The sequence below is a fragment of the Acipenser ruthenus genome, chromosome 44, assembly GCF_902713425.1.
Source record: "Acipenser ruthenus chromosome 44, fAciRut3.2 maternal haplotype, whole genome shotgun sequence".
In the NCBI taxonomy this organism is placed as follows: domain Eukaryota; kingdom Metazoa; phylum Chordata; class Actinopteri; order Acipenseriformes; family Acipenseridae; genus Acipenser; species Acipenser ruthenus.
The window spans coordinates 5,140,518-5,150,470 of NC_081232.1; the positions used below are offsets into that span (position 1 = coordinate 5,140,518).

Here is a 9,953-nt window from a genome sequence, read left to right on the forward strand (position 1 = left end):
ATTGAAATGTGTGGAGGACAAAAGGAAATTTTGGAGGAATCACCCCCAGCTCACTAAACATAAAAGTCATGAAAGCAGAAATGCAATCGCCTGCGGCCACACCACCTTGAATAAGCCTGATCTCGTCTGATCTCAGAAGCTAAGCAATGTTGGGCTTGGTTAGTACTTGGATGGGAGACCACCTGGGAATATCAAGTGCTGCAGGCATTACATTTTACAATTGAAATGTGTGGAGGGCAAAAGGAAATTTTGGAGGAATCACCCCCAGCTCACTAAACATAAAAGTCATGAAAGCAGAAATGCAATCGCCTGCGGCCACACCACCTTGAATAAGCCTGATCTCGTCTGATCTCAGAAGCTAAGCAATGTTGGGCTTGGTTAGTACTTGGATGGGAGACCACCTGGGAATATCAAGTGCTGCAGGCATTACATTTTTGTAATTACATTTTACAATTAAAATGTGTGGAGGACAAAAGGAAATTTTGGAGGAATCACCCCCAGCTCACTAAACATAAAAGTCATGAAAGCAGAAATGCAATCGCCTGCGGCCACACCACCTTGAATAAGCCTGATCTCGCCTGATCTCGTCTGATCTCAGAAGCTAAGCAATGTTGGGCTTGGTTAGTACATGGATGGGAGACCACCTGGGAATATCAAGTGCTGCAGGCATTACATTTTACAATTGAAATGTGTGGAGGACAAAAGGAAATTTTGGAGGAATCACCCCCAGCTCACTAAACATAAAAGTCATGAAAGCAGAAATGCAATCGCCTGCGGCCACACCACCTTGAATAAGCCTGATCTCGTCTGATCTCAGAAGCTAAGCAATGTTGGGCTTGATTAGTACTTGGATGGGAGACCACCTGGGAATATCAAGTGCTGCAGGCATTACATTTTTGTAATTACATTTTACAATTGAAATGTGTGGAGGACAAAAGGAAATTTTGGAGGAATCACCCCCAGCTCACTAAACATAAAAGTCATGAAAGCAGAAATGCAATCGCCTGCGGCCACACCACCTTGAATAAGCCTGATCTCGTCTGATCTCAGAAGCTAAGCAATGTTGGGCTTGGTTAGTACTTGGATGGGAGACCACCTGGGAATATCAAGTGCTGCAGGCATTACATTTTTGTAATTACATTTTACAATTGAAATGTGTGGAGGACAAAAGGAAATTTTGGAGGAATCACCCCCAGCTCACTAAACATAAAAGTCATGAAAGCAGAAATGCAATCGCCTGCGGCCACACCACCTTGAATAAGCCTGATCTCGTCTGATCTCAGAAGTTAAGCAATGTTGGGCTTGGTTAGTACTTGGATGGGAGACCACCTGGGAATATCAAGTGCTGCAGGCATTACATTTTACAATTGAAATGTGTGGAGGACAAAAGGAAATTTTGGAGGAATCACCCCCAGCTCACTAAACATAAAAGTCATGAAAGCAGAAATGCAATCGCCTGCGGCCACACCACCTTGAATAAGCCTGATCTCGTCTGATCTCAGAAGCTAAGCAATGTTGGGCTTGGTTAGTACTTGGATGGGAGACCACCTGGGAATATCAAGTGCTGCAGGCATTACATTTTACAATTGAAATGTGTGGAGGACAAAACGAAATTTTGGAGGAATCACCCCCAGCTCACTAAACATAAAAGTCATGAAAGCAGAAATGCAATCGCCTGCGGCCACACCACCTTGAATAAGCCTGATCTCAGAAGCTAAGCAATGTTGGGCTTGGTTAGTACTTGGATGGGAGACCACCTGGGAATATCAAGTGCTGCAGGCATTACATTTTTGTAATTACATTTTACAATTGAAATGTGTGGAGGACAAAAGGAAATTTTGGAGGAATCACCCCCAGCTCACTAAACATAAAAGTCATGAAAGCAGAAATGCAATCGCCTGCGGCCACACCACCTTGAATAAGCCTGATCTCGTCTGATCTCAGAAGCTAAGCAATGTTGGGCTTGGTTAGTACTTGGATGGGAGACCACCTGGGAATATCAAGTGCTGCAGGCATTACATTTTACAATTGAAATGTGTGGAGGACAAAACGAAATTTTGGAGGAATCACCCCCAGCTCACTAAACATAAGTCATGAAAGCAGAAATGCAATCGCCTGCGGCCACACCACCTTGAATAAGCCTGATCTCAGAAGCTAAGCAATGTTGGGCTTGGTTAGTACTTGGATGGGAGACCACCTGGGAATATCAAGTGCTGCAGGCATTACATTTTTGTAATTACATTTTACAATTGAAATGTGTGGAGGACAAAAGGAAATTTTGGAGGAATCACCCCCAGCTCACTAAACATAAAAGTCATGAAAGCAGAAATGCAATCGCCTGCGGCCACACCACCTTGAATAAGCCTGATCTCGTCTGATCTCAGAAGCTAAGCAATGTTGGGCTTGGTTAGTACTTGGATGGGAGACCACCTGGGAATATCAAGTGCTGCAGGCATTACATTTTTGTAATTACATTTTACAATTGAAATGTGTGGAGGACAAAAGGAAATTTTGGAGGAATCACCCCCAGCTCACTAAACATAAAAGTCATGAAAGCAGAAATGCAATCGCCTGCGGCCACACCACCTTGAATAAGCCTGATCTCGTCTGATCTCAGAAGCTAAGCAATGTTGGGCTTGGTTAGTACTTGGATGGGAGACCACCTGGGAATATCAAGTGCTGCAGGCATTACATTTTACAATTGAAATGTGTGGAGGACAAAAGGAAATTTTGGAGGAATCACCCCCAGCTCACTAAACATAAAAGTCATGAAAGCAGAAATGCAATCGCCTGCGGCCACACCACCTTGAATAAGCCTGATCTCGTCTGATCTCAGAAGCTAAGCAATGTTGGGCTTGGTTAGTACTTGGATGGGAGACCACCTGGGAATATCAAGTGCTGCAGGCATTACGTTTTTGTAATTACATTTTACAATTGAAATGTGTGGAGGACAAAAGGAAATTTTGGAGGAATCACCCCCAGCTCACTAAACATAAAAGTCATGAAAGCAGAAATGCAATCGCCTGCGGCCACACCACCTTGAATAAGCCTGATCTCGTCTGATCTCAGAAGCTAAGCAATGTTGGGCTTGGTTAGTACTTGGATGGGAGACCACCTGGGAATATCAAGTGCTGCAGGCATTACATTTTACAATTGAAATGTGTGGAGGACAAAAGGAAATTTTGGAGGAATCACCCCCAGCTCACTAAACATAAAAGTCATGAAAGCAGAAGTGCAATCGCCTGCGGCCACACCACCTTGAATAAGCCTGATCTCGTCTGATCTCAGAAGCTAAGCAATGTTGGGCTTGGTTAGTACTTGGATGGGAGACCACCTGGGAATATCAAGTGCTGCAGGCATTACATTTTACAATTGAAATGTGTGGAGGACAAAAGGAAATTTTGGAGGAATCACCCCCAGCTCACTAAACATAAAAGTCATGAAAGCAGAAATGCAATCGCCTGCGGCCACACCACCTTGAATAAGCCTGATCTCGTCTGATCTCAGAAGCTAAGCAATGTTGGGCTTGGTTAGTACTTGGATGGGAGACCACCTGGGAATATCAAGTGCTGCAGGCATTACATTTTACAATTGAAATGTGTGGAGGACAAAAGGAAATTTTGGAGGAATCACCCCCAGCTCACTAAACATAAAAGTCATGAAAGCAGAAATGCAATCGCCTGCGGCCACACCACCTTGAATAAGCCTGATCTCGTCTGATCTCAGAAGCTAAGCAATGTTGGGCTTGGTTAGTACTTGGATGGGAGACTACCTGGGAATATCAAGTGCTGCAGGCATTACATTTTACAATTGAAATGTGTGGAGGACAAAAGGAAATTTTGGAGGAATCACCCCCAGCTCACTAAACATAAAAGTCATGAAAGCAGAAATGCAATCGCCTGCGGCCACACCACCTTGAATAAGCCTGATCTCGTCTGATCTCAGAAGCTAAGCAATGTTGGGCTTGGTTAGTACTTGGATGGGAGACCACCTGGGAATATCAAGTGCTGCAGGCATTACATTTTTGTAATTACATTTTACAATTGAAATGTGTGGAGGACAAAAGGAAATTTTGGAGGAATCACCCCCAGCTCACTAAACATAAAAGTCATGAAAGCAGAAATGCAATCGCCTGCGGCCACACCACCTTGAATAAGCCTGATCTCGTCTGATCTCAGAAGCTAAGCAATGTTGGGCTTGGTTAGTACTTGGATGGGAGACCACCTGGGAATATCAAGTGCTGCAGGCATTACATTTTTGTAATTACATTTTACAATTGAAATGTGTGGAGGACAAAAGGAAATTTTGGAGGAATCACCCCCAGCTCACTAAACATAAAAGTCATGAAAGCTGAACTGCAATCGCCTGCGGCCACACCACCTTGAATAAGCCTGATCTCGTCTGATCTCAGAAGCTAAGCAATGTTGGGCTTGGTTAGTACTTGGATGGGAGACCACCTGGGAATATCAAGTGCTGCAGGCATTACATTTTACAATTGAAATGTGTGGAGGACAAAAGGAAATTTTGGAGGAATCACCCCCAGCTCACTAAACATAAAAGTCATGAAAGCAGAAATGCAATCGCCTGCGGCCACACCACCTTGAATAAGCCTGATCTCGTCTGATCTCAGAAGCTAAGCAATGTTGGGCTTGGTTATGACTTGGATGGGAGACCACCTGGGAATATCAAGTGCTGCAGGCATTACATTTTTGTAATTACATTTTACAATTGAAATGTGTGGAGGACAAAAGGAAATTTTGGAGGAATCACCCCCAGCTCACTAAACATAAAAGTCATGAAAGCAGAAATGCAATCGCCTGCGGCCACACCACCTTGAATAAGCCTGATCTCGTCTGATCTCAGAAGCTAAGCAATGTTGGGCTTGGTTAGTACTTGGATGGGAGACCACCTGGGAATATCAAGTGCTGCAGGCATTACATTTTACAATTGAAATGTGTGGACGACAAAAGGAAATTTTGGAGGAATCACCCCCAGCTCACTAAACATAAAAGTCATGAAAGCAGAAATGCAATCGCCTGCGGCCACACCACCTTGAATAAGCCTGATCTCGTCTGATCTCGGAAGCTAAGCAATGTTGGGCTTGGTTAGTACTTGGATGGGAGACCACCTGGGAATATCAAGTGCTGCAGGCATTACATTTTACAATTGAAATGTGTGGAGGACAAAAGGAAATTTTGGAGGAATCACCCCCAGCTCACTAAACATAAAAGTCATGAAAGCAGAAATGCAATCGCCTGCGGCCACACCACCTTGAATAAGCCTGATCTCGTCTGATCTCAGAAGCTAAGCAATGTTGGGCTTGGTTAGTACTTGGATGGGAGACCACCTGGGAATATCAAGTGCTGCAGGCATTACATTTTTGTAATTACATTTTACAATTGAAATGTGTGGAGGACAAAAGGAAATTTTGGAGGAATCACCCCCAGCTCACTAAACATAAAAGTCATGAAAGCAGAAATGCAATCGCCTGCGGCCACACCACCTTGAATAAGCCTGATCTCGTCTGATCTCAGAAGCTAAGCAATGTTGGGCTTGGTTAGTACTTGGATGGGAGACCACCTGGGAATATCAAGTGCTGCAGGCATTACATTTTTGTAATTACATTTTACAATTGAAATGTGTGGAGGACAAAAGGAAATTTTGGAGGAATCACCCCCAGCTCACTAAACATAAAAGTCATGAAAGCAGAAATGCAATCGCCTGCGGCCACACCACCTTGAATAAGCCTGATCTCGTCTGATCTCAGAAGCTAAGCAATGTTGGGCTTGGTTAGTACTTGGATGGGAGACCACCTGGGAATATCAAGTGCTGCAGGCATTACATTTTTGTAATTACATTTTACAATTGAAATGTGTGGAGGACAAAAGGAAATTTTGGAGGAATCACCCCCAGCTCACTAAACATAAAAGTCATGAAAGCAGAAATGCAGTCGCCTGCGGCCACACCACCTTGAATAAGCCTGATCTCGTCTGATCTCAGAAGCTAAGCAATGTTGGGCTTGGTTAGTACTTGGATGGGAGACCACCTGGGAATATCAAGTGCTGCAGGCATTACATTTTACAATTGAAATGTGTGGAGGACAAAAGGAAATTTTGGAGGAATCACCCCCAGCTCACTAAACATAAAAGTCATGAAAGCAGAAATGCAATCGCCTGCGGCCACACCACCTTGAATAAGCCTGATCTCCGAAGCTAAGCAATGTTGGGCTTGGTTAGTACTTGGATGGGAGACCACCTGGGAATATCAAGTGCTGCAGGCATTACATTTTACAATTGAAATGTGTGGAGGACAAAAGGAAATTTTGGAGGAATCACCCCCAGCTCACTAAACATAAAAGTCATGAAAGCAGAAATGCAATCGCCTGCGGCCACACCACCTTGAATAAGCCTGATCTCGTCTGATCTCCGAAGCTAAGCAATGTTGGGCTTGGTTAGTACTTGGATGGGAGACCACCTGGGAATATCAAGTGCTGCAGGCATTACATTTTACAATTGAAATGTGTGGAGGACAAAAGGAAATTTTGGAGGAATCACCCCCAGCTCACTAAACATAAAAGTCATGAAAGCAGGAATGCAATCGCCTGCGGCCACACCACCTTGAATAAGCCTGATCTCGTCTGATCTCAGAAGCTAAGCAATGTTGGGCTTGGTTAGTACTTGGATGGGAGACCACCTGGGAATATCAAGTGCTGCAGGCATTACATTTTACAATTGAAATGTGTGGAGGACAAAAGGAAATTTTGGAGGAATCACCCCCAGCTCACTAAACATAAAAGTCATGAAAGCAGAAATGCAATCGCCTGCGGCCACACCACCTTGAATAAGCCTGATCTCGTCTGATCTCAGAAGCTAAGCAATGTTGGGCTTGGTTAGTACTTGGATGGGAGACCACCTGGGAATATCAAGTGCTGCAGGCATTACATTTTACAATTGAAATGTGTGGAGGACAAAAGGAAATTTTGGAGGAATCACCCCCAGCTCACTAAACATAAAAGTCATGAAAGCAGAAATGCAATCGCCTGCGGCCACACCACCTTGAATAAGCCTGATCTCGTCTGATCTCAGAAGCTAAGCAATGTTGGGCTTGGTTAGTACTTGGATGGGAGACCACCTGGGAATATCAAGTGCTGCAGGCATTACATTTTAGTAATTACATTTTACAATTGAAATGTGTGGAGGACAAAAGGAAATTTTGGAGGAATCACCCCCAGCTCACTAAACATAAAAGTCATGAAAGCAGAAAAGCAATCGCCTGCGGCCACACCACCTTGAATAAGCCTGATCTCGTCTGATCTCAGAAGCTAAGCAATGTTGGGCTTGGTTAGTACTTGGATGGGAGACCACCTGGGAATATCAAGTGCTGCAGGCATTACATTTTACAATTGAAATGTGTGGAGGACAAAAGGAAATTTTGGAGGAATCACCCCCAGCTCACTAAACATAAAAGTCATGAAAGCAGAAATGCAATCGCCTGCGGCCACACCACCTTGAATAAGCCTGATCTCGTCTGATCTCAGAAGCTAAGCAATGTTGGGCTTGGTTAGTACTTGGATGGGAGACCACCTGGGAATATCAAGTGCTGCAGGCATTACATTTTAGTAATTACATTTTACAATTGAAATGTGTGGAGGACAAAAGGAAATTTTGGAGGAATCACCCCCAGCTCACTAAACATAAAAGTCATGAAAGCAGAAATGCAATCGCCTGCGGCCACACCACCTTGAATAAGCCTGATCTCGTCTGATCTCAGAAGCTAAGCAATGTTGGGCTTGGTTAGTACTTGGATGGGAGACCACCTGGGAATATCAAGTGCTGCAGGCATTACATTTTTGTAATTACATTTTACAATTGAAATGTGTGGAGGACAAAAGGAAATTTTGGAGGAATCACCCCCAGCTCACTAAACATAAAAGTCATGAAAGCAGAAATGCAATCGCCTGCGGCCACACCACCTTGAATAAGCCTGATCTCGTCTGATCTCAGAAGCTAAGCAATGTTGGGCTTGGTTAGTACTTGGATGGGAGACCACCTGGGAATATCAAGTGCTGCAGGCATTACATTTTACAATTGAAATGTGTGGAGGACAAAAGGAAATTTTGGAGGAATCACCCCCAGCTCACTAAACATAAAAGTCATGAAAGCAGAAATGCAATCGCCTGCGGCCACACCACCTTGAATAAGCCTGATCTCGTCTGATCTCAGAAGCTAAGCAATGTTGGGCTTGGTTAGTACTTGGATGGGAGACAACCTGGGAATATCAAGTGCTGCAGGCATTACATTTTTGTAATTACATTTTACAATTGAAATGTGTGGAGGACAAAAGGAAATTTTGGAGGAATCACCCCCAGCTCACTAAACATAAAAGTCATGAAAGCAGAAATGCAATCGCCTGCGGCCACACCACCTTGAATAAGCCTGATCTCGTCTGATCTCAGAAGCTAAGCAATGTTGGGCTTGGTTAGTACTTGGATGGGAGACCACCTGGGAATATCAAGTGCTGCAGGCATTACATTTTTGTAATTACATTTTACAATTGAAATGTGTGGAGGACAAAAGGAAATTTTGGAGGAATCACCCCCAGCTCACTAAACATAAAAGTCATGAAAGCAGAAATGCAATCGCCTGCGGCCACACCACCTTGAATAAGCCTGATCTCGTCTGATCTCAGAAGCTAAGCAATGTTGGGCTTGGTTAGTACTTGGATGGGAGACCACCTGGGAATATCAAGTGCTGCAGGCATTACATTTTACAATTGAAATGTGTGGAGGACAAAAGGAAATTTTGGAGGAATCACCCCCAGCTCACTAAACATAAAAGTCATGAAAGCAGAAATGCAATCGCCTGCGGCCACACCACCTTGAATAAGCCTGATCTCGTCTGATCTCAGAAGCTAAGCAATGTTGGGCTTGGTTAGTACTTGGATGGGAGACCACCTGGGAATATCAAGTGCTGCAGGCATTACATTTTTGTAATTACATTTTACAATTGAAATGTGTGGAGGACAAAAGGAAATTTTGGAGGAATCACCCCCAGCTCACTAAACATAAAAGTCATGAAAGCAGAAATGCAATCGCCTGCGGCCACACCACCTTGAATAAGCCTGATCTCGTCTGATCTCAGAAGCTAAGCAATGTTGGGCTTGGTTAGTACTTGGATGGGAGACCACCTGGGAATATCAAGTGCTGCAGGCATTACATTTTACAATTGAAATGTGTGGAGGACAAAAGGAAATTTTGGAGGAATCACCCCCAGCTCACTAAACATAAAAGTCATGAAAGCAGAAATGCAATCGCCTGCGGCCACACCACCTTGAATAAGCCTGATCTCGTCTGATCTCAGAAGCTAAGCAATGTTGGGCTTGGTTAGTACTTGGATGGGAGACCACCTGGGAATATCAAGTGCTGCAGGCATTACATTTTACAATTGAAATGTGTGGAGGACAAAAGGAAATTTTGGAGGAATCACCCCCAGCTCACTAAACATAAAAGTCATGAAAGCAGAAAAGCAATCGCCTGCGGCCACACCACCTTGAATAAGCCTGATCTCGTCTGATCTCAGAAGCTAAGCAATGTTGGGCTTGGTTAGTACTTGGATGGGAGACCACCTGGGAATATCAAGTGCTGCAGGCATTACATTTTTGTAATTACATTTTACAATTGAAATGTGTGGAGGACAAAAGGAAATTTTGGAGGAATCACCCCCAGCTCACTAAACATAAAAGTCATGAAAGCAGAAATGCAATCGCCTGCGGCCACACCACCTTGAATAAGCCTGATCTCGTCTGATCTCAGAAGCTAAGCAATGTTGGGCTTGGTTAGTACTTGGATGGGAGACCACCTGGGAATATCAAGTGCTGCAGGCATTACATTTTTGTAATTACATTTTACAATTGAAATGTGTGGAGGACAAAAGGAAATTTTGGAGGAATCACCC

The 9,953-nt window shown here is 43.9% G+C and overlaps 39 non-coding genes and 5 pseudogenes across 39 annotated transcripts; all 44 read left to right on the plus strand.

Annotated features, from left to right (window-relative positions):
• The first annotated feature begins 88 nt into the window (after window positions 1-88).
• On the plus strand, window positions 89-207 carry LOC131718977 (5S ribosomal RNA). Its single transcript, XR_009317873.1, has one exon. It is a non-coding gene; the product is annotated as a 5S ribosomal RNA (ribosomal RNA).
• Window positions 208-307: 100 nt separating this feature from the next.
• On the plus strand, window positions 308-426 carry LOC131718978 (5S ribosomal RNA). Its single transcript, XR_009317874.1, has one exon. It is a non-coding gene; the product is annotated as a 5S ribosomal RNA (ribosomal RNA).
• A 114-nt stretch (window positions 427-540) lies between these two features.
• Window positions 541-669, plus strand: LOC131714066 (5S ribosomal RNA; annotated as a pseudogene).
• Window positions 670-769: 100 nt separating this feature from the next.
• Window positions 770-888, plus strand: LOC131717078 (5S ribosomal RNA). Its single transcript, XR_009315963.1, has one exon. It is a non-coding gene; the product is annotated as a 5S ribosomal RNA (ribosomal RNA).
• Window positions 889-1,002: 114 nt separating this feature from the next.
• LOC131718979 (5S ribosomal RNA) lies at window positions 1,003-1,121 on the plus strand. The gene has a single exon (XR_009317875.1). It is a non-coding gene; the product is annotated as a 5S ribosomal RNA (ribosomal RNA).
• Window positions 1,122-1,235: 114 nt separating this feature from the next.
• LOC131717355 (5S ribosomal RNA) lies at window positions 1,236-1,354 on the plus strand. The gene has a single exon (XR_009316240.1). It is a non-coding gene; the product is annotated as a 5S ribosomal RNA (ribosomal RNA).
• A 100-nt stretch (window positions 1,355-1,454) lies between these two features.
• LOC131718980 (5S ribosomal RNA) lies at window positions 1,455-1,573 on the plus strand. Its single transcript, XR_009317876.1, has one exon. It is a non-coding gene; the product is annotated as a 5S ribosomal RNA (ribosomal RNA).
• Window positions 1,574-1,673: 100 nt separating this feature from the next.
• Window positions 1,674-1,782, plus strand: LOC131715110 (5S ribosomal RNA; annotated as a pseudogene).
• A 114-nt stretch (window positions 1,783-1,896) lies between these two features.
• On the plus strand, window positions 1,897-2,015 carry LOC131718981 (5S ribosomal RNA). The gene has a single exon (XR_009317877.1). It is a non-coding gene; the product is annotated as a 5S ribosomal RNA (ribosomal RNA).
• A 98-nt stretch (window positions 2,016-2,113) lies between these two features.
• LOC131715111 (5S ribosomal RNA) lies at window positions 2,114-2,222 on the plus strand (annotated as a pseudogene).
• A 114-nt stretch (window positions 2,223-2,336) lies between these two features.
• LOC131718983 (5S ribosomal RNA) lies at window positions 2,337-2,455 on the plus strand. Its single transcript, XR_009317879.1, has one exon. It is a non-coding gene; the product is annotated as a 5S ribosomal RNA (ribosomal RNA).
• Window positions 2,456-2,569: 114 nt separating this feature from the next.
• LOC131718984 (5S ribosomal RNA) lies at window positions 2,570-2,688 on the plus strand. Its single transcript, XR_009317880.1, has one exon. It is a non-coding gene; the product is annotated as a 5S ribosomal RNA (ribosomal RNA).
• A 100-nt stretch (window positions 2,689-2,788) lies between these two features.
• LOC131718985 (5S ribosomal RNA) lies at window positions 2,789-2,907 on the plus strand. The gene has a single exon (XR_009317881.1). It is a non-coding gene; the product is annotated as a 5S ribosomal RNA (ribosomal RNA).
• A 114-nt stretch (window positions 2,908-3,021) lies between these two features.
• Window positions 3,022-3,140, plus strand: LOC131718986 (5S ribosomal RNA). Its single transcript, XR_009317882.1, has one exon. It is a non-coding gene; the product is annotated as a 5S ribosomal RNA (ribosomal RNA).
• Window positions 3,141-3,240: 100 nt separating this feature from the next.
• On the plus strand, window positions 3,241-3,359 carry LOC131718987 (5S ribosomal RNA). The gene has a single exon (XR_009317883.1). It is a non-coding gene; the product is annotated as a 5S ribosomal RNA (ribosomal RNA).
• Window positions 3,360-3,459: 100 nt separating this feature from the next.
• On the plus strand, window positions 3,460-3,578 carry LOC131718988 (5S ribosomal RNA). Its single transcript, XR_009317884.1, has one exon. It is a non-coding gene; the product is annotated as a 5S ribosomal RNA (ribosomal RNA).
• Window positions 3,579-3,678: 100 nt separating this feature from the next.
• On the plus strand, window positions 3,679-3,797 carry LOC131711077 (5S ribosomal RNA). The gene has a single exon (XR_009312959.1). It is a non-coding gene; the product is annotated as a 5S ribosomal RNA (ribosomal RNA).
• A 100-nt stretch (window positions 3,798-3,897) lies between these two features.
• On the plus strand, window positions 3,898-4,016 carry LOC131718989 (5S ribosomal RNA). The gene has a single exon (XR_009317885.1). It is a non-coding gene; the product is annotated as a 5S ribosomal RNA (ribosomal RNA).
• A 114-nt stretch (window positions 4,017-4,130) lies between these two features.
• LOC131718990 (5S ribosomal RNA) lies at window positions 4,131-4,249 on the plus strand. The gene has a single exon (XR_009317886.1). It is a non-coding gene; the product is annotated as a 5S ribosomal RNA (ribosomal RNA).
• Window positions 4,250-4,363: 114 nt separating this feature from the next.
• On the plus strand, window positions 4,364-4,482 carry LOC131718991 (5S ribosomal RNA). Its single transcript, XR_009317887.1, has one exon. It is a non-coding gene; the product is annotated as a 5S ribosomal RNA (ribosomal RNA).
• Window positions 4,483-4,582: 100 nt separating this feature from the next.
• Window positions 4,583-4,701, plus strand: LOC131714048 (5S ribosomal RNA; annotated as a pseudogene).
• Window positions 4,702-4,815: 114 nt separating this feature from the next.
• Window positions 4,816-4,934, plus strand: LOC131718992 (5S ribosomal RNA). Its single transcript, XR_009317888.1, has one exon. It is a non-coding gene; the product is annotated as a 5S ribosomal RNA (ribosomal RNA).
• Window positions 4,935-5,034: 100 nt separating this feature from the next.
• On the plus strand, window positions 5,035-5,153 carry LOC131710359 (5S ribosomal RNA). Its single transcript, XR_009312231.1, has one exon. It is a non-coding gene; the product is annotated as a 5S ribosomal RNA (ribosomal RNA).
• A 100-nt stretch (window positions 5,154-5,253) lies between these two features.
• Window positions 5,254-5,372, plus strand: LOC131718994 (5S ribosomal RNA). The gene has a single exon (XR_009317890.1). It is a non-coding gene; the product is annotated as a 5S ribosomal RNA (ribosomal RNA).
• A 114-nt stretch (window positions 5,373-5,486) lies between these two features.
• LOC131718995 (5S ribosomal RNA) lies at window positions 5,487-5,605 on the plus strand. The gene has a single exon (XR_009317891.1). It is a non-coding gene; the product is annotated as a 5S ribosomal RNA (ribosomal RNA).
• A 114-nt stretch (window positions 5,606-5,719) lies between these two features.
• On the plus strand, window positions 5,720-5,838 carry LOC131718996 (5S ribosomal RNA). Its single transcript, XR_009317892.1, has one exon. It is a non-coding gene; the product is annotated as a 5S ribosomal RNA (ribosomal RNA).
• A 114-nt stretch (window positions 5,839-5,952) lies between these two features.
• LOC131718997 (5S ribosomal RNA) lies at window positions 5,953-6,071 on the plus strand. Its single transcript, XR_009317893.1, has one exon. It is a non-coding gene; the product is annotated as a 5S ribosomal RNA (ribosomal RNA).
• A 100-nt stretch (window positions 6,072-6,171) lies between these two features.
• On the plus strand, window positions 6,172-6,280 carry LOC131715953 (5S ribosomal RNA; annotated as a pseudogene).
• A 100-nt stretch (window positions 6,281-6,380) lies between these two features.
• LOC131711789 (5S ribosomal RNA) lies at window positions 6,381-6,499 on the plus strand. The gene has a single exon (XR_009313677.1). It is a non-coding gene; the product is annotated as a 5S ribosomal RNA (ribosomal RNA).
• Window positions 6,500-6,599: 100 nt separating this feature from the next.
• LOC131718998 (5S ribosomal RNA) lies at window positions 6,600-6,718 on the plus strand. Its single transcript, XR_009317894.1, has one exon. It is a non-coding gene; the product is annotated as a 5S ribosomal RNA (ribosomal RNA).
• A 100-nt stretch (window positions 6,719-6,818) lies between these two features.
• On the plus strand, window positions 6,819-6,937 carry LOC131719000 (5S ribosomal RNA). The gene has a single exon (XR_009317896.1). It is a non-coding gene; the product is annotated as a 5S ribosomal RNA (ribosomal RNA).
• A 100-nt stretch (window positions 6,938-7,037) lies between these two features.
• On the plus strand, window positions 7,038-7,156 carry LOC131719001 (5S ribosomal RNA). Its single transcript, XR_009317897.1, has one exon. It is a non-coding gene; the product is annotated as a 5S ribosomal RNA (ribosomal RNA).
• A 114-nt stretch (window positions 7,157-7,270) lies between these two features.
• On the plus strand, window positions 7,271-7,389 carry LOC131719002 (5S ribosomal RNA). The gene has a single exon (XR_009317898.1). It is a non-coding gene; the product is annotated as a 5S ribosomal RNA (ribosomal RNA).
• Window positions 7,390-7,489: 100 nt separating this feature from the next.
• LOC131719003 (5S ribosomal RNA) lies at window positions 7,490-7,608 on the plus strand. The gene has a single exon (XR_009317899.1). It is a non-coding gene; the product is annotated as a 5S ribosomal RNA (ribosomal RNA).
• Window positions 7,609-7,722: 114 nt separating this feature from the next.
• On the plus strand, window positions 7,723-7,841 carry LOC131719004 (5S ribosomal RNA). Its single transcript, XR_009317900.1, has one exon. It is a non-coding gene; the product is annotated as a 5S ribosomal RNA (ribosomal RNA).
• A 114-nt stretch (window positions 7,842-7,955) lies between these two features.
• Window positions 7,956-8,074, plus strand: LOC131719006 (5S ribosomal RNA). The gene has a single exon (XR_009317902.1). It is a non-coding gene; the product is annotated as a 5S ribosomal RNA (ribosomal RNA).
• Window positions 8,075-8,174: 100 nt separating this feature from the next.
• Window positions 8,175-8,293, plus strand: LOC131712979 (5S ribosomal RNA). Its single transcript, XR_009314866.1, has one exon. It is a non-coding gene; the product is annotated as a 5S ribosomal RNA (ribosomal RNA).
• A 114-nt stretch (window positions 8,294-8,407) lies between these two features.
• Window positions 8,408-8,526, plus strand: LOC131719007 (5S ribosomal RNA). Its single transcript, XR_009317903.1, has one exon. It is a non-coding gene; the product is annotated as a 5S ribosomal RNA (ribosomal RNA).
• Window positions 8,527-8,640: 114 nt separating this feature from the next.
• Window positions 8,641-8,759, plus strand: LOC131719008 (5S ribosomal RNA). Its single transcript, XR_009317904.1, has one exon. It is a non-coding gene; the product is annotated as a 5S ribosomal RNA (ribosomal RNA).
• A 100-nt stretch (window positions 8,760-8,859) lies between these two features.
• LOC131719009 (5S ribosomal RNA) lies at window positions 8,860-8,978 on the plus strand. The gene has a single exon (XR_009317905.1). It is a non-coding gene; the product is annotated as a 5S ribosomal RNA (ribosomal RNA).
• Window positions 8,979-9,092: 114 nt separating this feature from the next.
• On the plus strand, window positions 9,093-9,211 carry LOC131719010 (5S ribosomal RNA). The gene has a single exon (XR_009317906.1). It is a non-coding gene; the product is annotated as a 5S ribosomal RNA (ribosomal RNA).
• Window positions 9,212-9,311: 100 nt separating this feature from the next.
• Window positions 9,312-9,430, plus strand: LOC131719011 (5S ribosomal RNA). Its single transcript, XR_009317907.1, has one exon. It is a non-coding gene; the product is annotated as a 5S ribosomal RNA (ribosomal RNA).
• Window positions 9,431-9,530: 100 nt separating this feature from the next.
• LOC131719012 (5S ribosomal RNA) lies at window positions 9,531-9,649 on the plus strand. The gene has a single exon (XR_009317908.1). It is a non-coding gene; the product is annotated as a 5S ribosomal RNA (ribosomal RNA).
• A 114-nt stretch (window positions 9,650-9,763) lies between these two features.
• Window positions 9,764-9,882, plus strand: LOC131719013 (5S ribosomal RNA). The gene has a single exon (XR_009317909.1). It is a non-coding gene; the product is annotated as a 5S ribosomal RNA (ribosomal RNA).
• Window positions 9,883-9,953: the final 71 nt, after the last annotated feature.